The following is a 24,110-nucleotide window of genomic DNA, read 5'->3' as shown; positions in this document are numbered from 1 at the left end:
TGTTACTGTGTCTGTGAGTGCATCCCTGGCTCAGAATTCTCTTTACTTTCGTTTGATAGACTAATTAATTCCCATTTATGTTTAAGTAAATGGTTCTTCGTAGTATTCACCGCCTAAGTTCTTATGGGGTAAACATAAACAAAATTTATGGGTAACTCTAAACCCAAGTCATTGGACTGCTGAGAGGACTGTCTTGAGATTTCAGCCTTTATTTTCTGACTTCTTAAGAAGTCCACAGTAAATAATGATGCTCAGTATATCAGCCTGATACTGCCTCTGCACATTAGCACTGCTTAGATGGTGTCCATAACTCTTGCAATGCTGAAACCCGCACTAAAGACAAGTACCGTCATGAGGCTTTTCTCCCTCAATAAAAACATTTCCTTAAGTGAAGACCTATAAGCCTGTATCAAAAGAACTAGTTTAACTAAATAGCCATTTGCTCAACATGCTTTGGGGAGCAGAAAGGCACAAGTTTCAGTGGTCTGACCTGCTTCTCTGGCTTTCTTTCCTTTGCTGTCCTACAAAAAATAAATGCAAAAGTAGGTAATGCTTGATAAATGGACACACAAACTCGTATGTTTGTATTATCCTCATTAAGTAAACTGTTTTTTCAAACAGGAATGAAGTTTACTTCGGTAACTTGTAAATGTTCATTCTTAGATCTTTAGGCAAGGGCATAAAAATTAATACTTCTGAAAGAAAAATCACAATTACTTAATTTTCCATCTATCATATCTAGGAATCATGTGCTGCCTCCATCTTTGGCCAGATTTGGCCAAGTAAAGTGAGCGTGGACCTGAGTAATGAGCACTGTACAGATGCAAGAAATCTGTGTAAGAAATAAAAGCAGGCGGGTATTTAAAAGACAAAAGCAAGCAAACAAAACTACATTTTCACTTAGGAAAGGAATTTTAAAAGGGAATGGGAAACAGGCTCTGAAATACCATTTTGTCTTAGCAGCTAGGCAATTTTAGAGAGTATCCAGACTACAAGGGCATTAAAATTAAAATTAAAATGGAGCAATTTAACGAAGAGAACAAAACACTTCACGAGCACTAGGGCACATGTTTTACATAATGAAGAATTCAAAGAAAAAGGAAGGAGAGAATGAATTTTAAATACTGCTTTCAGTAGAAACTATCTTAAAGTCTCTAATCAAAAAACAAAGCCTTTAAAGAGCACAGCAATTACAGCTATCAAATACTCTATGTATTTGGGTTTTTTGCCCTTTTTCTTTCCTCTGAATCTTTATTTCTCCATTTCTTTTTCTTTCTACCTTGCCTTCTTCTCTCTTGCAGACACACACACTCTGTCCCCTTTTCATAACTTTTTCAGTGTTTGGTTTTTTTCTTCTATTAAGTTATGTCTAGAAAACTTGAACAAATATTTGAAGTGAATGATGACATACTGAAAACATAAAATTCATTCCTCTTGTGATTTCTTAAAGTCTTTAATACAAACACTTTCTAAAAGTGTGTTTGAGTTTTGACTGTGAATAATTGTATTTAGAGCCTGCTTAGGTAACATGACAAGGACGTACCAAAGTGCTTTGGCATCAGGGTTCTCGCAACAAAATAAAATAGGAAATTATGTAGTTGAAAATCAGTTACTTGTAGCTGTGCTCCATTTGCTGGGACTGCAGACTTTGAAATGGAGTCTACATTTGTATCACCCTCAACAGCAACGGCATTACACAGGAGGTGTCTAGGACCCTGTTTTCCTGAAAATAAGACCTACCCTGAAAATAAGCCCTAGCATGATTTTTCAGAATTTTTGAGGATGCTGGAAATATAAGCCCTACTCCAAAGATAAGTTAAATCTAATTTTAAAAAATCAAATTAAATAGTGTCCAGGCAGCTATACATGTATAAAAAGGGTATCTTTTGGAGCAAAACTTAATATAAGACCTGTCTTATTTTAGGGGAAACAGGGTAATATAAGTAAGCCCGTATTCAAACACTTTGCCAACAATGGTTACAACCAATAATTTCAACATCACAGACAGAGCATATAACCCTACAGCAAAAATCTGGGTAGTTTAAAATCATTATTCTTTAGTGTGGTTTTTTTTGAAGGTTTACATAATTTATCATTATAAACAGTTGGGCATTAAATTGCCTGCATTAGAAAGGAATAATAAATAAGGCAGAAATCATTGTTTTATTTTATCCCCAGAATGTACCAAAACACCAAAATCATAAAAACATGAGAAGCTTTAAAGTATCACCGCCCAATTTACTTAAGCAAAGCACAAACACAAGAAAAGTGTGGATGGAAGCAGAAAACCTGCTGTTGCATAATTTACAATGTAAGGAAACACATGCACATCTCACTTTTCTCTGTTTTCCACCTGATACCGTGCTTTGTGAAAGAACACACCTTGCCAGACATACCTGGACGTCTTGACACCCACAAGATTGTCTACAGAAGATGCCGCAATGTCCTCACATGAAAACAGGTTCTGTTTTCTGCTATTATCAGGTAAGATACACACTCCAGCTCCTAACAACATCGTTGATCTTGTTAACAGTATAAATGACTGTGAGGCAGTATGAAGCCTCCAAAATGATTAATGCCCATTGACATAATTTCCTTTTCAAGTGAAACCTTAAAAACATTTTAAAAGGCTGATATATTGAGCTTTTAAAAAGGCATTGCTGAAGACTAATTGTCCTCTATCATGTCTGTAGGTTCTAAGTCTTCTGAGCTGTTCATTTTCATGGAGATGTACATCAGAGAGAAAATTAAAGGTTTTAGGTTGAGCATGAAGATTATTAGATTGCAAATAATAAACCAAACATGAGTGTCTGAATAAACTAAATTATTGGGACTTTCAGACACACCTACAAGAGTGTTTCTTTTATTACTAGTTCTACTGCTTCTAGTAATTCAAGCTTTAACCGGAAAGAAAATAAATCCATTCCTTGAAAAAAAACTTATTGTAGAATTAATTTAAAATAGAGCTTAAATGTTTGGGTTTTGGCAAGAACCTTGGTATAATATATTTTTACTACAAAAGTATCACTCTGTATCTTCCTCCACTGGGGAATTACTTAAAAAAAAAATTATTACATTGCTTTGGTGTTTTCTCAGGAGGCCTCCTCATTTCAGGTTCTTTTATGGTATCTAGTGTCCCCAGAAGATAATAACAGAAAATGACAGAAAAGCGGAAAAAAATGAGAAGGCATTTTCTTTCCGCTTCTCTGGACTACACTTTACGTAAGATTCGCCTCAGTTTTTTCACCCGGGAATCATTTTCCCTCGGTTATCAATACTGACAATTTCACTCGTTTAGGAAAGACACGATTGGTTTTGACAGGTCATTGCGGAGGACTCACCAAATTGTGTGTGGCTCCCCGGCTCTCTGCTCCGATTCCCATCCCAGAACATTAAATCTCTGCTCTTCTAGCAGGTCAGATGCCGTCGTCTTCTCCTGAAGAGATCAATTTCCTTGATGCCAGTAAATGAATGAATTAAGACACCTCTGTGTCAAAAATCATCGCTGGTTTCTGGTAGTTCACGCTAACAAGAGGAAGGAAGGTGGTGAGTGATTCCTACATTTAACCTTCACACATACACAGATGGGCCCAAGCGAAGGAAAATGCCACATAGAACAAAATCGTAAAGGCAATATCAGAAAGACAAATGTTCCTGGTAGAAAATGATCTTTCACCACCAGGTCATTGGTTCAAACCCATTCAAAAGCTGCAAGAATGAGAAAGGTTAAAGGATTGAAGTTACTGGGAGCCCAAGGCTTTAAAAGAGTGTCCCTGTCCTCTCTATGTACTTACTTAAAAAGAAAAGATAAATAAGCAGCAGCACCTAAGAGTACCTGGTAAAATTTTCAATGGAACACAAAAAAATGTCCTTTTCAAAATACAGAAAAATAGAGTTAATATATCTCTCGTATGCTCGAGGAAACTAATTCTAATGACACGTATGGCCACATTATCACAGGAAATGAGGGAGACAAACGTTGAGTGGGAAAACGAACACTGCTCATAGTAACAACAATATGTAAAATGTGCTGGCAATAATAAATAAGTGGGAGAAGTTCTATTGATCCACACTGTAGAAGATGATGTGAGAAAAGGATAGGGGAGTGGTAGATGTAAATCAAATGAACTTTCATGATATAAAGATAGTATATACTGCGAGGTCAGCTAGCCAGCATATCAGTTGCACCGCACACTTGCCAAAACATTCAGACCTCGTTGGCACTCGGACTGGAGTAGAGATGACAATGAGCGATTATCTACCAAAAATATCAGCCTCAGAAATATTAACACTTTTCAGAAATGCCACTGACCATATGCATGAAAAAACCTGCACAGGTACCCACTTAAAATCCTGGAAAATTAAAATATGGTGCTTTTTCTGTCTCTTTCTCTTCTACTCAAAGTTTACACCGCAACATTCAGAATATGTTTAGTTGTGAGGTAGGTTGTAATGTTGACTTTTCAAGTGACTGGGATTGCTACATTTTCTGCACTGCTAGGACTGCCGCTTGGAAAAAATGTTACTGAAGCATTCTCGTCATCTCAGAGGAACTTTGAATATGCCCTGGATCATGTCTATGACCTGCATCAGTCTGGGTGGAGCAAGTCATGGCACATTGCTTAAGAAGGAGTTAAGATGCCTAATTCTAATTAAATATCTAGGGTCTACACGACTGGAAAACAGTAATCTTACTCACTTCTGTGGTTTTGAAAATTTTGCCTTTTATGGCATTTATAATTGTTGACATGTTAATAGTTTGGGAGAGGATTGAGAAAGAATAAACTTCACATGTCAGATGTTAGGACACCGAGTAATGTATTTCTGGAACGCATGCAGTTGGTAGAAAATTAAGGTGATATAGGGGCCCGTGTGCAACAATACTTCTTAAGCTCTTCTCTTTTTGTAATGTTAAATAATACGTAATCCCTACATGCCATAATCTATTCCACCATTCAGTGGGTTGAAAAATTATTAATTTATACCTCTTTTTTTTCCCATTAGTGTGAGGTTTTAATGTTGAATCTTGAGTTTTGCTGCATGGCTTATTGGATAGATGACAAAACCCAGCATGGTAATTAGCATACACAAGTATGAGGGAGCAGAATGGAGCTTTCTGGGCAGCATTTTCTCATTTTCTTGCAAAAACAACCACACCAATTCCTCACACTGTGTTTCAGAATTCAGAGGCAAATGTGGAGAAGCCACTGACAAGTTTTTTCCAGCACGGAAAGTTAATTTAATTTGCTAGTAGACTGGTTTTCATGCAAAAGCACCATGACATCTGACACGGTATGCTTGCTTCTGTGCCTTAAATTGTTTTCACCATTTCTTACGCCACCATTTGCTTCACTCCCCTTAATGGTTCAGTTACCAAATGAGATAGAGGAAAATAGTCTCATATCCCTTTAAAATATCCAGGAATAATTAACCTCTAGAATAAAATTTTGCCCTCCTATTGGAGGAATCGTTAAGCAATAATGAAAACAATAGACTTTTTAATTAAACTTCACGGGGGAGGAAATTCTGCTATTTGCTGAGCTTGCCAGATGCCTCAACAGCATTTCACAGAATGTCAGGGGTTGGAAGGGACCTGGAAAGCTCATGCAGTGCAATCCCCCCATGGAGCAAGAACACCCGGATGAGGTTACACAGGAAGGTGTCCAGGCGGGTTGGAATGTCTGCAGAGAAGGAGACTCCACAACCTCCCTGGACAGCCTGGTCCAGTGTTCTGGAAGTGTTTCCCACTTTTGCTGGCATTTTCCTACTTGTTCTCCCAGCCCCTCACTGAAGGTTACCTTTATTTTGGAAGCCTCATTGTTGACAAAGACGTTCCCAGCAAACTGAATTTCCGTCTCGCTCGCAGATGTTTTCTGGCTGCCAGTGTCACCTTGTGCCGCCTTTCTTATCTCAGCCAGGCAGATCAGGGAGCAGGGAGGGAAACATCCATCCTTTAAACTTTGCTCTGGGCATCATCTCTCTGCTCGTATTTTCTCGTGACTCATCTGAATTCCTGACGTCTCCGGGAACAAGCCAGGTCTTTGAAGGTATTTACATTCTGTTTCAAAGAGGTAGTCCCGTGAAATTTGGATCACCGTTACTGAGCACTGTTCAGGAACTGGGAGGTAGTAAAACAGTGTTTTGAGGGAATCAACTTAGGAAAGGTCTGCAGGGGAAAGGACCAATAGAAGAAACACCATTAAGAAGATCAGCAACTATAGATTTTATCTCCTTTTGAATAATCTGTACAAGAGCACAGACAAAACATAGAGTGAAAAGTGGACCAAAGAGGTGGGGCAGTAAATTAAGATGTCAGAAGTAAGGGAGCATAATGAGTTTATCGAGTCTGTTCTAGACACATGTAACGCTTGAATTGTAGGAGAGAAAGTTGCTGGAGAATGACACACACAAAAAACAGAGTTGTCAGAGCTGGAACTATCTTTTGAAATTGGTGAGAGTGGTAAGACATTAAGTTGCAACCTGGTATACCAAGATACCATCATAAAAGGATCTTAGGAAATGACTAAAAATTGTATTATGAGATTATAATGAAAAGTGAGGTGTACTGTCCCGACATGCAAAAAACCTTTATAGTTAAAGCTCAAAACACTTACTGTATTATGAAAACTAGTTTCTCAAAATCAATATGTATTTTAGTTGTCACTTACTTTTTGTGCGGTTATCCAAACATTTCAGTTCCAACTTGTTCTTTGCCACCTACAATAAAAATTTAAAATGAACTTATCCTGTTCTATCACCTGTTTAAAGAATGACATTCAATTCTGTTATAATAAATACAAAAAACATACAAATATGTTGGGGTTTTTTTAAATTTCATGTAAGAAAAAATAATGTGTTATTTGAAAATTAGTTTTCAAGCACTGAGGCCTTAAATTTCTGACCAGGTGATTTTAATGAGAATCAGACTGGACTACTGCCAGGCATTACATGAAGAATATGCTCCTAAGTGTCTTCATTAAAATTATGAAAACAGTGCAGTTCAGCTAAATCTAAAAAACTTACCCCTAAGTAATCTTGCCATGACTTTTCATGCTGGTGCATTAGTTTAAAGCACACATTGAACTCAGGCTAAATCGATACTTGATTTAAAAAGGAAGAATGGTGAGTTCTGTAAGACTCTAGAGGTGTCAGCACCTGTATGTGTCTTTCTTCCAATTACCATGCATTGCAATAACAGAATTTCTACCCTCAGCTGTGTCACCGAGAAATCATTTGGTTGGTGTTTTCTACAGGCACAAAACCAAGCCCGATAAATAATACCTTAACATAAAATCTGTAAATCCAGATGAGGCTCACTGTATGAGGGTCATTTGAATAGCAGAATAAATAAGTGACCATTTTCTGACTCCGACCTGTTCATTTCTCAAATCACATAATTTGCGAAGTGCCGAGTTTTCCCTTCCGAATCTTCCATCATCAAAAGTGCACCCAGCAGAGTCTGATCTAATCCTCCCAGGAGTTAATTTCCATTGAGCTGAGCAAAACGTTCAAGACTCCCTATTTTCATCTTTCATTTATAATACGAGATTTTAGAATGGATTTCACAGCAGAAGTTTTTGCTCTGTGTGTTTTTGTAGCTTATTTGAATATCTATGAAATCTCACTCAAATATCGCCAGATTAAGTTTTATTTTTATGCCTTTTCCAGTAATATTAATTAAAAAAAATAACATTATGTTAATGCATAATTAAAATACTAATATTACATAAATGTTAAACAGCTCGATGATTTCTAGTCTGAACTACACCTGCAGCCTTCGGCACTGTTGCTATGGAACAGCCATCAATACCTGGGAGTTCTTGGGAGAGAGTTCAGTTTTTCTTCCTAATTTCTCCTTTACACATTTTCTGCTCTAAGACTCAACTCTGTGGCCTTTTGGGGGAATATTTTCCTTTCTGGACATACACATTTCAGTGCTGTGTCCATGGAAACTGGAGTCCCAAACAGGCAAGAAAACCAGAACAGCATTTTTGCGTCCTCCAAGAGCCAGCACTTAGCCCCAAATCATCTTCTGCACTTTGCTTATCTTCCAGATAACTGTTCCTTTCAAACTATGTTTTTTTTTTTTTTCCTGAAATGCTTTAGTTTTCATCTTAGTTTTCAAGTATTTTTGAAGGCATAAAGATTGATTACATTCTCCTCCTTTCTTTTTGGCTGCCATTTGTCACTGTTGTGAAAAACATCAGAAGGAAGGCTACTTCTATTAAATGGGAAACACTATAATTCCCATGCAATCTGTCCTTGTATAAGAAGAAAAAGGAAGAAATAGCCTTTCCTCCATGTCTAGATTTGATTTCCCCACATAAATTCACACCTTCACACACCCCACTCACACATCATTTCATACACACTACCAAGTTAGTGAAATGCCATGGTCTGCAAGCAAATATTTTAGAAACAATTGCATTTACTTTGTGAATGGCACCCTCTGATTAGCTCTCTTATAATCAATCACACTGATATCTGATTCACAAAAGCTCATTTGTGCCTCTGTAAAAGCAATTAGATGGAGAACTTAAAAGAACATATTAAAAGGTTTGAATACTTGGAGAGAGTAATTTAAAAATATTAAAAGGAAATTACTTTTTAATTTTATGTATTCATCTATTTGTAAGTTAATGAAATTAATGAGGCAAGAAATGAAATGGAAATTCCACAACTTTGCATTTCTATAGTTAGTTTGCTTGCCAGGAGCAATCCCAGAAAAGCCATATGTACTACCAGTCTACAGCTAAAAATAATAAACAGTCTAATTGAAAGAGTATTTCTATTACATATTTTGCATCTTTTCTCTCATATAATCAACAAATATCCTAAATATCTCCTTGAAGGAGTCTCTGCTGGCCAGCATGAGGCCAAAACCCTACTGTAAAAGTGTATAAAGTGACCTTGGGAAAATGGAGCATTTTTACTAATATTGTTTTTTCCCTTCTGCTCAGCTTTCCATGTTAACATAACTTTGAAATGAATCATCTGAGGAACTGAAATCTGTGGCCTAAGAACTGTGAAAAAAAGCAGTTTTTAGAAGATACCCATGTACTTTGTTTTCTTCCCACTGCTACAGATGAGGGAAGATTTGCTCATTTCATTCACCTTAGCTTGGAAAAATCAGCACAATCAAAACAAATACAAGAAATAGGCTGAAACCCAACCTGTAATTCCTTTGCAGCCATGGAACATCTGTAAATTTTGATCAAGCACCCAAGCTACGGATTAAATCTGATGATTGATTACACCAGGTAGGCTAACGAGATAGCTGGGGAGCATGTCCTGCTGCTGACATCTTCTTGGGATGGGTGGTTCTTGGTAGGCTGCCATCCTCAGCCCTTTTCCTTTAAAAAAAATAAATCACAATTCCCTATCCCAGCTCTGGGACACACTAAAACATACAAGGAATTAATATGTACAGACGCAGGTTGGGTTATATTGCTCATAGCTGGTTTTGCTGTAGGCAAGATCACGTCTCTGGATTAGGGTGGGTTGTGATAGGAAATAGGAGTCTCTGGACAGGCAGTAGCAGAAAGTTTGGGGGTTTTTATTCCCTAAAAAACATGGGCAGAGAGTGTAGACACGGAGTGAGGGAGTAAAAACTGACAGCGCTGAAATGAAGCAGAAATGGGAACCACTGCCCTCGAAAATTCTCCTCATAAATGCTAGGAAGGTCATTAAGGAAAACCTTATTCAAGTAGGTATTAATATTTGACAAAGATCTGAATATCAGGATCTGATTTGTGTGAATGTACTTGAAATGAGAAACTTGGGGTTTTGTTAAGCAAATTATGACAATTTCTATAAGAGCTCACATGTATCAGAAGATTATGGAGGATGGGAAGAAGCGTTGGACTTTCTGCCTATGTCCTTAACCTCTAAACAAGCCAATAATCCAGTCAGAGCCCTGATGTTAATTTCTTCACTATCGAATGTGTATGTTAGTAATTGCAGATTGCAATTCAGAAGTGGAGAAAGACTAGAGTTTTCAAAATTCTTCAATGAGCTTTCAAGCTCATTTCCTGATGAATTTGAAAGAAAAGCAAGTCTGACGCTACTGCTCATGAAATCGGTGGGAGTCACTTGGTCGAACCCCAAGCTCCTTTGGGAACACCCTTAGAAGGAACAGAAAGGGAAACATGTAAAGCACCAAAATCTGGATGATTACATCTAAAGTAAAAGGGAGTCGTTTGAAGAAATTGACATCAGTAGCCTTTAGATCTTGATAGGAGCAAAATGAAAAGATAACTTTCGAGAGAAGTAGAAAAAAACTACATCGGGGCTGGTGTCCCACACTAATATATTACCCACTCAGAACATATTTTGGTTTTACTGGAAGCTGTGAAATATTTAATTAAAAAGATCATGTTAGCAAGAAGTCTTTTTATTAGTTATATCTAATCACAAGCAATTACTGTAGTATTAAGCGGGCAATATACCAGAAGTGTCATTTATTGTTATAGGATTCCATGTAGATTAAAGCTCAGTTTAATAATACCAAGAGTGGTGATAATAACTATAATTAACAAAGCATTAGTAGGAAGCTTTTGACACCTTTCCCCGTCTTGTCCTGCCCAGAAGAAATCTTTCTGGCAATTTTGGGTCTCCAATTGCACTGCCAGGACTTGGACAGATAGACAATTACTAAGTTGCAGCGTTGGGGTCTCACCCCATCAAATATGAATGTCTTCAAACTTCTCTATATCAAAAACGAGGTGGATGAGCAGCTTCCTTTTGCTTTGAAGACGTTTCCTTACTGAATACTTTGCTGTTGGCCACCCATCCTTGGAAACCAGGATCCACGTGGCTGTTGCAGGGGGTCCCATCAACGCACCTGGGACCCCAGCCTGCAAACCCTCTTTGCATTGATACCTTTCTTTAGGGTGAATATTTAAACTAGATTTTTTTTGTTTTCAAAGTCACTCCTCTAGAACGAATGGCTGAAGACAGACATACAGCACTTCAAAAGAAGCCGCCATCTGGCTGGAGATGCTCATTAGTTGCTCTTGCTTTGGCTGCGGTGACAAAGACATCAATCTGGATTTCGTAATAAAAACATGTAGGTATTTCTTCATTTTCTCCATTACTTTTACACATAGACCTTGATCTTAACAGTCTCTCCTGTATCTTGTTTCTTTTCTGTTAAGCAAGTATCCATTATCTCACCTCACCTGTGAGTTTCCTTCTCTTGCTGCTCTCATGGTTGATCGGGAGCTATCTATAATTAAAATATCGCTTCTCCTTTTTAGTTCTTTCCTCCAACCTAAAGCTTTTTTTTTTTTTTTAAATGCCTCACACAGGGATTCTTTATCATTTCAAAGACCATTTAAAAATTATTCCCAGATCACCCTCAGGAGGTCAGTTAAGTGTTCCCCTGTGATTCTGTGCCCAAAACAGCGGGCATGTTTCAGATCTGATGGAGATCCATGTGCCAGTACTGTTATCAAGCTTCAACTGTTTTCTCTTATCTCTAGAGAAAATGGTGCAAGTGACAGACTACACGGGACTCAGTATCTATCGAAGCATCCAATTAATGAACCATTTTAGCCCTCTACCCAGAATTCATAAATTCTGCATAACCAACACTGCTAAGGCAACTGTGAATATATGTGGGTAAGTGCAAGTGCTTATGTAAGTAAAATAAACAAAGTAGCAGAAGACATTATATGTTTAGCAACACTAAAATAGATCTTCAAAGTAAAAATTGGATTTAGTACACATTTATCTGAAGACAGAATTTGCCCTAAGATGTCCAAAAACCTTTAAGCATGGTGACAGTGCACAGTAGAAAAATATGTATTGTCCCTGTTTGCAGCAGCCCACCAGCCACATTGAAAATATCAGGCCCTGCTCTGCAATGAACTATGAACTTGACTTCGGGAGGGTTTTGGATGCAACTGGAGTCAGTTGCAAGATTAAAAATATTCTACCAAAAAGAAATCTATTACTGTATATTTTATGTTAGATTTGAAGGATATATCCTATGAAAGTTCAAAACCAGCCAAATTTTATACTTTCTTTATAATCTTTGTATTATTTTTACAGGGAGAGATTTTGATGTCAGTGTCTGTCAACCAACAAAATATCTTCATTTTCTCACTCCAGTCATTAAACATAGAGTCATGCTTTATTCTTTGATGCATTCTCATTGAAATTGGCATAGGTGATACAAAATATATTGGCATCTACATCATTTTAAGTGCATCAGTGCATCCTTAGGTATTTATTTTGTAGTTCTCATTGCTATCTTGTGTCTTTCTTGGCAGCATCTTTCTCACCTCTGCTCACATCATTGTCTAATACAATTAATCAACAGGAAGCGCTGGTCTGTACAGTCACTGACTCATAAATATTACAAAAGCTTTGTAACTGCACCCTGACAATATCCAAATAATGATATCAAAATGTATTTCTATTAATCATGCAGCTACTTCTATGGAACCACAAGTACATCTTTTTTTCATGGTAAAAAATGGACCTTTTCGGATTTCCAGAGAAAGAGTTCACTGTATCTCTCCATTTTTACTTGTTCTTCATTTGTGTCATGGATGATTATATTCAGAATATGGAAATTGTAATGACTGAATTTTGTTTTCAATGGCAGTTTGAGATGGAACTATCTGAATCTGCTCAGTTCACAGTAAATAACAAATTAGCTTTGTCTTACAAAATAAAATAAATAACGGGTTCTAACTTTATCAAGAAGAAGTATGGAATGTTTTCAAAATGTTAATTTAGAAAATTGGATGCTCACATTTATTTCATGCGTTTCAGGCTGATCTGCAAGTAGAATCACTTGTTAACCAAAGCAGAACAGAGAAGTGATAAATTTGCAGAAATAATTAGAGTAAACCTAACCAACAAAAAACACATATTTTTCACTTAAGAATATTTAGTAATAGTGGGAGAAATCCATGTGAATTCCTGTTTTTCTGTTTTCCACTACATTGTCAACTTTTGCAGTGTGGTCTCAGCTCTGCCAAAGTTCATAGCAAACCAAAAAATCCCTCACTGGACTAATATGAAGCACTTTGTGAAAAATGTGGCACTGCAAAAATTAAGACCTTGAAAACTGAAAATACTTTTTCTTTTGTCCTTTTTCTCTTGTTATTACCTCTGTGAGCCCTCAGAAACCTTCAGCTTATTTTTCATGGACACATTTCTGGCTCTATTCTGTTAACCGTCCACCAGTGCAGAAGACAACACTTATCTTCTTATTTCAAAGCAGAGATTTGGAGCTATTATTTGCCCATAAAAGAGACATAATATGGGCAGCAGCAGCCAATAACTGTTGTCATGATCTCCACATTTTGCTCCAAAATATTCCAGCCTTTGGAATAAAATAATTGCTGGAGCTGGGAAAGCCCTTCATTTGCAATCCCCTCAATAAGACTGAGATTTTTTTAGCGGTCCCTGCCAATAAGACAGGACATTTATTTTGGCCAGGATTCATATGTGTTGACAAGTGAATGAGCAAAGTCCTCACTCACTTTACACAGGGCATGAAATATTCCTGTCAAAGGGTAACACTGCTAAACTAGGTCTTGGGCTGATTTTAGGAGGTGAAGAATGCTATATAAGCATGAATCCTTGGAGCAATTAAATCCTTCCAAAGGCAGCCATGTAACAGGATTTAATCTAGAAAAAGAAGTAAAAGACCTACATTCTTGGGTTGCATGAGAGATAAAGCTCAAATTCTGCATTTTTTTTTTCCCCAAGAAATTTTTTGAAGAATATCCACTTTATTCAACTGCCAGGTCTAAAGCTTTCCAAGATAATACAGTTCTTCCTTTGATCCTGCTTTGGCGCAGACACAATATGTCTCATTGTAATCCGAATTCTCTTTTTTGTTTCATGTTTAACATCAGACATGATGTTTAAAAGTCCCTGTTCCATCCAGGTCTCAAAAAAATGCCTTCTCTGCATCTTTTTGTGCTACCTCTGGAACTGGCAGGTCTCACAAGTGGAAGATGCTGAACTCTGCACCTCCAATTTTACTACGTTTTTTTTGAAAGTTTCCCTGTCCTACAGCTTTTGGGTTCACAAATCTGGAGTTTGAGCCCGTAAAACACTCTCCTTCCTCACCTTCTGAAAAACACCAAATATATGCATGTCTATGATCTGTGTTCAGTTCTCAAACAGCCGCACTTCTAGGGAACAACTTAATTCTGCTAGCTCTGAGGTCAGATAGAAGCTCAGCCTTACCTCCAGAATCGCCCGCTAATACATCAAGACTGTCCAGCTGAGGTTGCTGCCATGAACTCAGGCCCTCAGATTATCCACCCTGACAACCGAGAAGTCAAGCTTTAAATCTAGGCTCACCATCATTGACTACAGCTAGGATTTACGACTGAGCTTCTCTTAAATGCTTGTACCAATGAATCATAATTGCTCTTCCGAGACAAGTTGGGTTTTGCTATTCAGATATTCCCACCGCGAAATCAGCTGGGTGCCCTTGACAGTCACATTTTCAAGAAGTTTCACAAATTTGCTTCATATAGAGATTAAATTTTAACCATCTGCAACACAGCAGGGTCCAGTCCTGCCCACAGAGCAATGTCATGGTGCCCAGTAAGGGGTGGTTTTGGAAAAGAAATCCACAACAAACCAGCCCATCACTATGACTGACAGATTCAGATGGCACAAGAAGAGTTTTGTAAGTGACTGTGAATTCTTGGTGCTGTATATCTCTCGTTGGAAGGTCTTATATAGACTTATACAGACTTCTAAAGACTCTCATTTCTTCTCTCATCATCAGTGACCTCAACTATTGCTTAGAGTTCTTTGTCCTATATAGGCTTCAACTCATTGCATAAAGTCACATATTTTTCATGTTAGCTTGCATTTGTATTTGAGGCAACCAGGTTGAAACCATTCATATTTCCCTTGAAAAGTGGTGATTTAGTTAATTATTGTTCTTATTTCCTTCTGGAGTCTGTTAGGGTTTTGTGCTTGGCACAGAGCTTTCTCCCAAGAAAGTTGTTTCCTACCTACGTGAGATAAACAGCTACAGCAGAAAGTTTCATTGCATCTTGGCAGAAAATCTGTCAGTTATACTGCTCCTCACTAAGTTTTGATTACTCTTTTATGTATTACGGACTCAGGTTTTTCTGACTACCTTGAAATAAAATAATATAATTTAAAATTTGTTTTTGTTTGCATTTCACTGCAACAATTTCAGTGAGAGTGGACACATCTGGATCGTAGAAGAACCTTTGCATGACTGAGAATCTAACATATTTTTCTGAGTGCAAAAGCATGGCCTGTTTTTGCCTCACTTCTTCAGATGAATATAAATGAGTGGGTCAGATGAGAATCTTTATTCTTTTTTTTTCAAATATCTACTAATGGAGCAGTTGTCAGAAGGCTGAGTCATAATGTAAATGTGTTTCTGACCAAAGGTCTGACTATTCCAGCACACTTCAAAGTATCCAGATAAGTACATATAATCTACATCTACTCCAGGTATTCAGCAGACTCCTGTAATTCTCTCAAGAGCACTGCTGGAAAGAAACAAGCAGACATGGAGAAATTGTTGGTGTAAATTTTGATCTAACTGAACTGAAGGTACTACTTCTATTATAGGAAGAAAGCTGCTTTACAGAGGCCAAAAACAATTACAGTAAAATATACTATAGTATATCTTTGACATCAGAAAGGTGTGTAATGAATATCTATTTTCTGCATAAGCAGTGTCTTCTAAGAGGATACTTAAGTCTATTCTTTTTGATATATAAAAGAGGGGAAAAAAGCCACCAAAGGAAAGGGGAAAAAGTGAAGGAGGGAGTAATGGTATTAGTACAAAGAAGAACCAGGGCATTGGGATGAAAATCCTCAAGTAGTTTACTAAGAAGTAAACTAACAGAAACAGAACTGCAAATGATATATTAAATTATGAATACATAGTGAAATCACACAAGATGAATGGCAAGAAGATTTAGCATTACTCAGTTAAGTGCAAAATGTATCAAGAACTGCAGTGTCCCTTCCCTTGGAGAGTATGTATCAGTCATAATTTTTACTCAAATTTAATGGATTCCACATACTTCTCTAACTACATTTATTCTAGATGGGTGGATGAAAGGAGGTCAGAGGTTTAGTAAGTATGTGGGAAGGTATATAGTAAGTATATAGGAAAAGAAGGGACAGTTAGCAAACAAAAATAACAGACAGTGAGAAAGAAGATGTTAAAAGAGAGAATTACAAAGAGAGGCACTGGGATATTTAGCAGCTTCTGCAAATGCAGAAATCATTTGAAAAGAAGTTATAAACCTTTTTACATAGGAAAGGTCTATTTGGTCAAATCCTCAAATCAATCTGTGCATTCCTGTAGATCTACACATCTTCCTTCCACAATTTCAAAAGATATTTAAAAAAATAGCCTCAGTATCTATTTTGTTAATGTTAATTGTTGTCAAAGACCCTGATCAGTTTTGACAGCCATGGTGCATTTATATGCAGCCTCTCAGCTGGAAAGGAGCTGAAGAAGAAGGAAGGATTTTTCTAGACTAAAGTGCTATGCCACAAGTTTTTGGCTGTGCAAACAGTCTCTGACTCTCAAGTAGGTATGTGCATGTGCTTGCACAGTGCTTCAAGTATTTTTAGCTTTGGATTGCCACCAACTTGTAAACTTTCTGTGTGCCTGTGCACATTAATTCTTTTTCTTACTGTAAACTTCCTCACCTTTGGGGAAAAAAATAGCTGGAGATTATGTTAGGGGAGCAAACACACTTAGCCCTAGGTCTAGGTCAAACATTGACTCGGAGAAGCAATAATTGTGTCAGTAAATTATTTCTGGCACAATATCTGTCACCTGTTTCAACACAGTTGAAGGCAAACATGCCCATTCCTCAGCTTAAACAAACCTGGCTTCCATGCTGCCGAGCTGGCAAGAGATGGATACATTTATTTTGTCTTTTTTTTTTTAATTGAGTTTTAAAAATCTTTGTTGCCAGGTTTCAACAACAGCCGTTATAAGCTCTGGCTTTTGTTTCATTTTTCCTGACAACTTCTGGTTTCTTCTTTGTTTTCTGAGGGGAAATTCAAGGGCACCCCTCTGCTGAAGGCTCCATGTGTCTGTCTGGGGAGGACTTGGGGAATCATTAGTGACTAGCAGAATAAGTACTCAATGCAAGTATTCGTGTAAACATCAGGAAATTAAAATCCTACATATTGTTAGTATTATTGTATAGAAGAAGAAGAATATTGGATAGATGTATCCCTACATCTGTTCTGGAGAGCTCAGCTTATACATATAGTTCAGGACTCGCTGAATGCAGCAGCTGCTTCTGTTGATGCTTGTATAATACCAGTATAATGCTTAACGGCAGAGTTATTATTAGTTTCTTCTCAGTGTGCTTCTCACTTTAGCCATTTCTGAAGTTTTTTGAACCAATCTTGTTATTTTCCATCCTAAATGAAGAAGACCAGATGGATAAGATGGGCCACAGACAGCTTTGAAATTTTGCTGTATTCTCCAAGGAAGGGATGAAATCCTGCAGTTTTATCATTTATGAGTGGCTGTTTACTTACACTGCCTCATACCTAGACTTCATTAATGACTAAAAATCAAAGACCCTGTAGCAAGCATTTATCTAAACCTTAGTGAGTCAAAAAAAAATGTGTATTTCGGAAGAGGAGGATAACAATATCAAATAACCCAGAGTATGCTGCATCGTAAGTGTATCAGCTGTGGATCTGCATATAAATAAGAAGACACATAAAACTTTATAGCCAATGTCTTACTAATATTCTAAATTACCAGCGAAGTATAAAAAATTACTTTGCCTATGTCCTGTTAGTCAAGCAGGCCAAGGTCTAATGTTTTATCTTATAAATTTATTTTAAGAATAGACTGTCTTTGAAAAGTATGCCAATGCAAAAATAATGGCTGCATGCAAAACTCTTAGCATAAAATGAAATTAGGCAAGAAATAAGGGAAATGATACAATACTATTTGAATGATTAAATCAGTGTAGGCTGGGGTCATGCTGCAATAAGGGAATACACTGTATAGGCAGGACTCTATTTTCCCTTCCCTTAGAGAGGACCGAAGTTTATTTGACTCCCGTATCTTAGCAATACATGTATCGCAGTGGAATGTTATCTTTCACTCTCATTTTAGTAGGAAATGAAAGCTGTTCCTCTTGAATGCAAGCCTTGCTACTGCGACCCATGCGTTGAGTTCTGATTATTTGAAAAGGCTACACTGCTCGTCGCCTCCATAAATGAAATTATCAAGGGCAAGCGTATCTCCCCCATTTAATCATGGAATCATAGAATCGTTTTGGTTAGAAGAGACCTTTAAGATCATCGAGTCCAGCTGTTAACCTAACACTGCCAAATGTTTTAGCAGAAACAAATATGATTTTGTAAACAAGCTCTCCTCATCTGCTGGTCTTTTACCCCTTCTCTGTACATATTCCAGTCTGAGTTCACCTTATCTGGACATGGACAACAAGCAATGTATGCAGCAACTCACTTCTGAGACTTATTCAGTAATCTAAATATTTCATTATCTTCACTAGAAAAAGGCTGCAGTTGCTCTTATTCTAATACCGTACAGAGCCGCCCATATGCAGTATGCAACTGAATACCTCATGTTATATTTTTCCATGTCAAACTGATGGCTTCATCATCATCATCTCTACCTGAAATAACAATTTTCCACATTGTACCAAATCAGGTGTTTTGCTGAAAGCCAAAACCTAATATATCAATTTACATTTCCTTTTTTTTTTTTTCAAAAATATGTAATGTCAAAAAAAAAATCATTTTGATTTAGGTATAGTAAATTTATGGAGCATTTTACTGTGTTTCCTCATACGCATTCTTTTTTTAATTCCAGATGAGATGGAGATGAGCCCAGCAAATGTACAGCAGTGGTTTCACATCTTGCCTCAAACCTTTTTTTCTCAAGGCCGCCTAAGAGTTGAAAAGGATACGTCAAAATGTCTAGGCAATGTTTGTGTGGAGTTGCATGTCAATAGATAGGATTATTTAAGATTTTTAAGTCTTTAACTTATTAATTACTTACATAGTTTAGCACCCATTTCAGCTTGAAAAATTCAAAACAAAATTAGGCTAAGAACAGGGTTTTAGACCGTGCACATGCAAGTTGTTGAACTCATTGCTCTCAGTTAATATACAGGGGAGGAGTTTAAAAGTATTTAAACGGAATGATTAGCCATTGGTACGGATGGAGTGAGTGTTGACTGAACATTAAATAGAGACATAATGAAGGGGCTACAAACCCTTGTGCTTCAGGCCACAACAGTTAACTGCAGTGCTTAGCAGGAAAATACTGTTATGGCCGGGTCTTCCCATCACCAGTGGGATTATTCTACTTTCTTCTGAAACATCAAGCAATGCCTAAAGCAGCAAAGGATGCTGCAGTAGATGGACCACAGAACAGTTGCGATATTCCAAAAGAGAAATCTAGAAAATCAAACCTCATCACTTTAAACCTCTTAATCTACCCTACCATTTATTCTGCCTATTCTGTTTGTAAACTCCATTAAAGTGCATTAACGAACTATAATACTGAAGCCAGACAAGAAATCTAATTATCCTTAGTCGCAAAGCACCATATGCTTCTTTTAACTTCAAATAATAGACTGAAGAACATTAGTATTTTAAATGAATCTTTGATGAAGTTGAACAAGAGAGAGGAAAAAAATAAGCTAACCAATATATTCCAGATACATTGTTTTTTACTAGATGGGTTTACTTTGTCACATACTTATTTTGCAGCATACTAAAGGGTAAGTGAAAACAGGTGACATGGTTAGTCACTTTTATGTCAAACATCATTTTGCTTCCAGCTGTGGCCCTGAGGAAGTTTTTGTTCAGGGTTTGTTTGGGTTTTTTTTAATTATTATTACTGTATTTTTGGCATACTCATCTAGTTGCAAAAGCACCAGATGTCTCCATTGACTTTTTGAATGAACAAGCAAACTAGAAAATAATAATTTTAAACTCCTTCATATATTGAACACACACAAAGGCTGCTCCTACTCTTCGGGATTTGTTTCCCACTCTAAAATGTTATACTGCAAAAAAAAAAATAAACAACACCCCAACCCACCCAAACAAAACAACCCCCAAAGCAATACCTTGTTGCGGCCGATGTCAAGTGTGGATCCACTGGACTGAAGATCCCTTATTCAGAAGGAGTGAGGCCAACACGTTCTCTCCATCCTGCTGGGTGTCTGTGAGGCCAAATCAGCGCAGCCCAAGCCGGCACCTTCACCCAGGACATCACACAATTTTTTGCTGAAAAAAAATGTTTTTGCGTAATTTTTTTCTGCTCTTCATCCTTTTCTGCAGCATGAGCCTTATGTCAAATGTGTGTCCATTTTTCCAGGGGTATCTGCAAGGAGATGAACCCTCTTTACAAATGGCAACACTTATGGTGATTAAAAACAACGGTATGGAAAAATAGTTGCTTTAAATTTTCTTTTTTCTTCCTTCCTTGTTCACAGGTTTTACATGAGAGTTTCTGAGGGAGCCAATGTAGTTTTACAGTTCTTTCTATAATCTGCAGCTACCAGATATTATTTAAATGCATGACTAGTCTTTTAGAGTAATCCATAAATAAAACATAAACAAATGGCTGTTTAGAATATTGAAGTTAGACTTTAACAAAAAAAAAAGGTCATTTTAGATACTTAGCAAGACTTGTTTTGTCTCCAGCTTGAAAGAAAACAGAAGCCAATTGGCATGTCCACAGAGGTAATGAAGACATAAAGACATATGCATGGACTATAATGAGTACTGCTTTGTGAAGCCACTACATGCTTTTCCAGGGGATTAATACAAGCCTGTAACTTTAACAGTGTCCTTGAAAGAAAAGTGAAATAGTTGTGTGGATATTTTGGTGCCGGGCTTCTCTCCCTTTCTCTGTACTTCCCAATCCATTGCTCATTGCGTAACACGTAGTTACCTGTGCTGAAATTGCACTCCTATTTAGGAAGGTACAGGTTTGGTAGAAATCTTATAAATTGGATAGACATTTCAGAAATTACACTTTTATGTTACTGATGTGGCATGACGTGCTCATTTCAGACGACGTGTCTTTGCCTTTAGGTACAACATAAACGATGTGCCTTTATAGTTGAGATTTAGGGAAAAGAAGAAAAAGGCCTTCATACATGCACACACATTTGCTCTGGTTTTCTTTTAAAGGATTACTCACATTCTTTCCAAAAGAAGTTGGCAATACTTTTTCTCAGAAAGGAAATTAATTATAACAGCAACTTCTGGTTTCCTTAAATATATTAGTACTTTAATATTTGATATTGGGTTAAGATCTGAAAAGAGAAATAAAAGCTGTTAAATCTTTAACACATCACTTCAATTTCCTCAGAAAGTCTGGGAAAGCAATTCCATCTCTTCTATTCATTACACAAAGCAAAAGAGGATTATTTTAAATGTGTTCAGAGACCTTAACTATGCAATATCCTGGTGGAATTTGCATATAGTGAAGATTTGAGACCAAATTCTGCTTTCAGATAAAGCCATAGTGATATCTTTGACTTCAAGACTGGTTTGACTGAAAGCAGATCTTGTCCATGTCCTGCTCTGGCAGTTTTTTTGGGCAATATCTCCTTCCCTGCTCAGAGACCTGTTTGGATGGGTCAGTCCTGCTCCGAATGGAGGCTCAGGGACCATCAGTCATCTGCAATATGTTGTCATTCTGAGCGCAGCGAAGGAGTTTGGAAACTCGATAAATAAATGTAATATTGGTTAGCTAAAGAATTTTACTCAAAGCAAAAATCCACACATTAATTTTTTTTTTAATGGGTGCTAAGAATGCCTGTTTCCAGTTTCACCCACAGAAGGAGAGGCGTATCTGGCTAATATAATTTCCAGACTGAAAAGAAATATTTTCCTAGCTAAGCATTTCATTTGGTTCCTGACAGTTCATTCAAGATCCTTTGGGTTTTCATCTCTCCACTTCAAGTATATTATTCCAGATAATAGCTACACTATTTGCCATTTTTATCTCCTCCTCTCAGTGGTTCTATAAAAGTGCTTTTTGAATATATTGGTCTAAAGTGTTTCTTGCAGGGCTTTTGAGTGCACTGACAGGCACTCCAGCCAGTGGTGGCTGGAAGTGGGTCCTTAAGACACTTTTGACCTGTTTTTTTTCCCGTGTTATCAACTACAATTTCATGTCCTCACTTTAAGATTAATCCATCAATACCAGTCTTAATTGCGTTTCTTTATAAAGTCTTTCTCCTGCATCTTATTTACAATTATTCCTTTGCAGCTGGCCTTGCTTTTTTGGACTGCATGTTCAATTTTCTTGGACTAATGAACCTTGTATCACATCTGAAATGTGGAACACACAGGGACGGTGACAGCATCCCCCAGTGGGGACACCATGGAAGGGACTTCCCTCTTCTGATGTCTTCCACTTCTTTTAAATGGATTTATTCTTAAATACATGGTTGAGGATCCAAATAGTTGAGGGTGTCTCCTCATTGTACAGTTTTGAATCCCAGATATTTTAGAGAAAGATTAGGATGCTAAGAGCTGAAATTTTTATTTTGCTTTTTTCTTTCAGTTGGACTAGATGATCATTGTAGGGCCCTTCCGACTGAAAATACTCTATTCTGTTCTTTTTAATGGGTTCATTCCTAAGCATCATTTGCACTAGTAGCTCCCCATCCCGTCTTTGGGCAACAGCTTTTTTAAGTATCCTGTCTTTGCTGCAGAGTGATTCTCTGATCACCAGGAAAGAAGAGAGAAACAGACAGTTTCCCCTGAGCTGTCATAAATATTTCCTGCCAGGAGCCCCATGATAAGATGGAGCTGGTGATTTCATTTTGCAGCTGCATTACAGAATGGCAAAAAGGAATTGTGTGGTGTTACTGCTTACAGAGCTCATAAAGCCCTATCGAGATCTCTGTCCCCACATGCCCATGCTAAAGAATGGATACGATAAAGCCTGGATATCATCCAAACCCTGCTTTCTGTCTCCTGTTTTCTGTTCTCAGCAGCTGAGCTTTTCAAATACATACTAGAATAATGTGAGCTCAGGAGATCTTTATTTAAACAAATAGAATTAGGTTGTATAGCTGTGTTGCTAATGACAGTTCCTGAAACACATTTAACAGCTATTTGATGTTATTATTACAGCTAAGTAGTTTTCATAAGGCCCCAGTTAAATATTTCTCCACTAACTCATCAAGACAAAGAGTTGACCTCAGCTTTCTTTCAGAGTTCATCAATAGAGCTCCTTGTGAAGCAGAGGCGCCGTTTAAAACAAAACAAATCCAAGAACTTCCACCTCCTCCTGTTCCATATTAGCTAAACACACTGAGCCTGCAGGGCTGCCCATCCCCTGATGGCTCGTAATAGCCATTTTCATTCTATTTTTAAGGGTAAAGTTCTTCATAAAGGTGGGCTGCCTGCTGGGCTCCTGATGGATTTAAGAACTTGATATTCAGATTATAGTGAAAGTAGCTGAAGAGAAAGGAAAATATGTTCCAGTCTTGCTGTTGTGTTCAACAGAAGTCTAATCACATCAGGCATTTTTTTTTTTCAAATTAGCATTATTTGTGTTTAGCCTTCATTAGCACAGTTTAGATTAAGTAGTCGGTTACAGTAAACACTACACAAACCAGGACGTGCTTTGTTTTAAATGCCATAATATAAAAATCTCTTAAGCTTCTCTACAAAGGGGCATACAGGCTATATATATTTATAGAGAACCATGAAAAGGATGAGAAAGGAAAAAGCAAACAAACCTAACCCAAACCAAGACAAAACCAACCAACCAAACAGACAAAAACCCACGTAAGATGAAGTTATTAGGAGGAAAGAAAAAAATTCTGCCATTAAAGAAGCTTCACTGCATTTCATCAGCAGGATGGAAATGTTTTGTAGCCGAGTATTTTCTTCAGAATATGCGGATTGAAAGGTCACCAGCCCTGATGCTGCCCTGGAGTCTGGGCTCAGTGCCTCCCATGTCCAGAGGGACGCATTCCTTACCGCCATGTGCTTCTCTCAGTGTGGGCACGCTGGAAAAACTGGGCTCATTTTCCTGCGCTTCCTGCATATAGGCTGAGAGAAAACACTGGAAAAACAGACAC

The 24,110-nt window shown here is 37.5% G+C and overlaps 1 long non-coding RNA gene across 1 annotated transcript in view; it reads left to right on the top strand.

The window, feature by feature from the left end:
- The window catches only part of LOC110363607 (uncharacterized), a 113,803-nt gene extending 91,402 nt beyond the window's left edge, over positions 1-22,401 (top strand). The window contains exons 4-8 of the long non-coding RNA XR_010473960.1: positions 2,376-2,484; positions 3,413-3,546; positions 10,929-11,068; positions 11,484-11,622; positions 18,857-22,401. This is a non-coding gene — a long non-coding RNA (uncharacterized LOC110363607). The remainder of the gene's footprint in view (positions 1-2,375; positions 2,485-3,412; positions 3,547-10,928; positions 11,069-11,483; positions 11,623-18,856) is intronic.
- The last annotated feature ends 1,709 nt before the right edge of the window (positions 22,402-24,110 follow it).

This window comes from Columba livia, chromosome 7 (assembly GCF_036013475.1).
Source record: "Columba livia isolate bColLiv1 breed racing homer chromosome 7, bColLiv1.pat.W.v2, whole genome shotgun sequence".
Taxonomy (NCBI): domain Eukaryota; kingdom Metazoa; phylum Chordata; class Aves; order Columbiformes; family Columbidae; genus Columba; species Columba livia.
The sequence above is the reverse complement of the archived record's forward strand: the minus strand, read 5'-3'. Positions and strand labels throughout refer to the sequence as shown.